General features: G+C 42.5%; 1 protein-coding gene across 1 annotated transcript in view; it reads left to right on the top strand.

Moving 5' to 3' along the window:
* TIMP3 (TIMP metallopeptidase inhibitor 3) overlaps positions 1 to 3,917 on the top strand; it is a 35,295-nt gene that overhangs the window by 29,275 nt on the left and 2,103 nt on the right. The gene's annotated exons all lie outside the window — the stretch shown is intronic.

The raw sequence follows: 3,917 nt of genomic DNA, 5'->3' as shown, positions 1-3,917 counted from the left end.
CCTGCTGAAAAGAAAACTAAGGAGGTCCACAGCTCTGCACAGCTGCATGGGAACAACTCTGAAGATGAAATTAACATGTCAGTGGCTTTTGGCCACCTATAAACCCATCTGCACCTGCAGATGAAAAATAAACAAGCCATTTAGTCTATCAGTGTGTACTGAATTGCCTGTGAAAAGCATCAAGAGCCTTAAAAGGCAACAAACAACCTTTGTGCTTCTCTCATGGGTTCCTTAGAGTTTGCTGTGGCCGATTCTTGCTCTTGCTAACACTCCTGAACTCATTGCTGAATTTCTCAGCTCAACCAGCTTGGGGCCTAGGCTGGAGCACAAGGTCAGCCCACAAGCACAGAACAGTGCCAGACTTTCTAGCATTCAGGTTGGTTGTTTGAAAAGGTCTCGTGCTTTTTCAAGCAATCTCTGCCTCCCCACACTGCTTTCTCAAATAATGTGAGCCTATTTCAAGAGTAAGTGTCAGGAATCTGCACAGAACTGATCTAACCCCTGCCATGTTCTGTGATGCTTCAGTGCATTCTGAGAGTGGCCCAAGCCTATTTCAGGAAACTGCAAAGGAAACAAGGAGATAAGATATTTCTACTGCATGCGTACAAACAGTTCTGCTTGACCATGGCAGCACTTAGCACAGGCTGCCAGAATCAAGGAGGCTTTCCTTGGTTTGTTGCTAATCTGTAAAGTGAGTCTAAGGGGTGAAACATGATAGTCCCAAGAGGGAAGAAGTGGAGTGGGATTAATTTAGTTTAATTTTAGACAGACTAAAATGAGGTGTCGAGACTTTCTTGTTCTCTTGATTGTCAATGGAGAGAGACAGGAACCACCAAAATGTAATTCAGCCCAACAGTTGTAGACAGCTATTTTAGGATGGGCTGAGTTGGTCTGGAGGTGACTGTTGTTGGCATTTGATTAGAGAGGATGCCTAATTCACATGAAGGTGATTTTAGGTGGCTAAAGGTTAGGCAGGATGATTCTAAGCCTGGTATCCAGTGCAAACTCACATCGGAGGGATAATGGGAGGAACATCGTATCACAGGGGGAAGTTAATATTGCAGGAACCAACCACTACAGGATTTGCATGTCCATTTCTGAGGCAGTATGGGGGCTGCTAAAGGGAATGCTGACACAGCTGGAAATAGAGCAGCACTATATGTGATGCTTGCTAATATGTTCCCTGTCATTATGCTTCCAAAAACACACATTTGTGGTGACAGGAGGACTCTGAGGGTAGCAGTTAGGAGAGTGGCTAGCTTTATGGTTGGTTTTCTTCTGTCTGGTCTGATAGCACTTCAGGATATTTTGTGGATCCAAAAATAATGCTTGAGGTATAGTTTTTTGGTGTGTTTTTCTTTTGTTTTGAAAGAGGGCATCTGTAGAAGATTCCCTCTTGCCAAATTTTCTTCCCCTGAGAACCAAGGTCATGGTGACTTTTCTTTAGTCATTAGAAGATGGGACAGGCCCTGCCTGCCCCCACCACTGGGTCAATTAGCGTGACGGTTGCTAGCATTGATGAGGGGTGACATGAAGTGCTTTTTGAGAGGCTGAGCACGCTTCCTTCAGCATCCCTGACAGTGGCGTCCCTGATGGTAATGTGAGCAGGAAATTACTAGGTCAAGGAATTGAAAACCAAACCCCCCAGTTCAGCATCACTGGTTACTTCGTAGGCAGTTATGTTGAGCTTGATGGAGCAGAAGATGCAAGGAGTGGTGACTGTAAGGGTCCTGTAGGAAGGGCTTGAGCAGCTTCACAGAGGATTTGGTCTAGCTTGTAGCCTTTTCTGCAAGGGGAAGAATGGGCACAAAGGGGGCCTATGCACATGTTGACTTTATAGCAAAGATACTTATTAGCCAACGCTACTTGGAGCTTAGTGCTCAGAGTGACAGATCACTTGTACTGCACAAGCATACAGCTCTCTGCAGTGACGATAACGCACGGCCTCGAGAGACCTGGCAGTCCCAGTTGTTATCTTAGCTAGTCTTATCTGCTTAGGTACTATTATCATAGGTTCTTGGTGCAATGCGTACTAGAACAGCATCTGAACATTCTATGTGCTTTTCCTTGGTAATCAAGGCAGAACTATTCTGCAGATGAGGAACAAAAGTGTACTGAGGGCTAACTCATCCAAGGACAGCCAAGATGCTTGTGCCGGAACCTAGATCTCCAGCTATCTTGAGCATATTTGGAAAATCTGCATAGATCATTCCATACTAAGAAAATTGCAGGCATAAAGTAGAGATTAGGTAAGGTTCAGTTCTTCCATACTCATCGAAAGACTTTGCTCACTTATGGACATAATGGTGTATTCCAAACATGATCCGTGAACTTTTGTAGATAGAATATGATTAATTAAAAAACCAATGCTTTTCTTGCACGTTTGCTGGGTTTAGCATGTCTTTTGCTGTACACAGCAGTGCTGTTACTGAGTTGGGATACTGTTAAAAGATTATGCTGATTTCGGTAATACAACTAAGGAAAAAACCAACTGGTAGACATTCTGTGGACATCCAGAAGTTAGTTTGACCCTCAGCGTAGCCGAATTAGTAGTAGTTTCTTTATATTTTTATATGCAGTATCTGGGCCTGGCATAAAATCTGTTAAATCAACAGACATTCTTTCAGAAAGAAAAAAAGTTTATTTTTAAAGGAGGTGGGCAATAGAAAAATACCCTGGGATAATAGAGGACTTCAAGAAATACAATACAGCCTGGAGAAGAATACCCCAGCTTAGGCGACACAGCAGCAAGGATCTATAGCTCAGGGATTGTTTGGGATTTTTTTTCCCTCTTTTGCCTCACTTTAATATTGACAGTTAAACTGAGTATGAATGTGCTCTCTAGAAATAAAGCTGACAGAGAAAGGAATAGGCTGGGAAATGCCATGAAACTGTGATTCTTGCTGACTCTTCACTGGCTATTTGTGCAGTTCGTTGGGGGGAAAAAAGAGATATGGAGTATTTTGAAAAGATGTCCAGATTTAAAAGGTGAAATTTTCAGGAAATAATCCTCAGTGTATCAAAAATAAGGTACATTTTATTTGGTCCAATGTACACATGAAGTGGTTGTTTCATTGCTGTGCACAGACTTCATTATGCTGCTAACAGGTGGGTTTTCCCAAATTGCAGTGGTAAGGTCAGGTCAGATAGGGACACATGCTCATTTCTGACTGTATCCAACTGCCAGTATATCTAGGGGTTCATATTTCAATTAAACTGAGCTGTAAGAAAGATTATGAAAAAGGAGAAGGAGTGTAGAGGAATTATGTATACATGATATTTTCTTTATGGCGCCCATCAGTACTGGGCTAATTTTAGGAGGTGGGGTAGAATTCTATTTCTGCATTCATTTAGTTAGACAAACATGAAATCCTTGCTGAGGTCAGCAGGAGTTGCATATGCTGGGCACTTGAGAAGGAGGTGTCTGGCTTGATGACTTAGAACAAGCGCCAAAGCATTGAAACTCTTACAGCAGCAACACTGGAAAATAGGCTCATTGTTTAAAAGAAAAATCCCTTAGTTCGGAAGAAATTGTTTAAATCACATGAAGGAGTAAGATTCTAAACTTGAACTAATTTAATTTCTCCCTAATTATGAGCTATATAAGGGAAAAAAATGTTCAGGATGTTGGCAGAGCTCGCAGTGTTGGCTCTTTGCTCGCTCAGTGCCACTGGAACTAATGCGAGTGGGAAAAAGTGGTCCCTGTGCTGAATTGCAGTGGCTTGTTAGCAGGTGGGTATTCTGCTTTACCAGCAGATCTGGTGGGGAGACTTCCATCAGAGTCCAGCTAGTTCCATTAGTCCTTCATCCTTGTAGGCACTAAAAGTTCATTGCTTGCCACCCCACAATCTAGGGACATAGATTGTGAAGAAGTGAAAAGTTGCCATTTAAGATGACTTAAAGCATTCTATTCTTTC

Source organism: Nestor notabilis, unplaced genomic scaffold (assembly GCF_000696875.1).
Source record: "Nestor notabilis isolate BGI_N333 unplaced genomic scaffold, ASM69687v1 scaffold5129, whole genome shotgun sequence".
Lineage (NCBI taxonomy): Eukaryota > Metazoa > Chordata > Aves > Psittaciformes > Psittacidae > Nestor > Nestor notabilis.
Note: the sequence above shows the minus strand (reverse complement) of the source record. Positions and strands in the feature narration are given on the sequence as shown.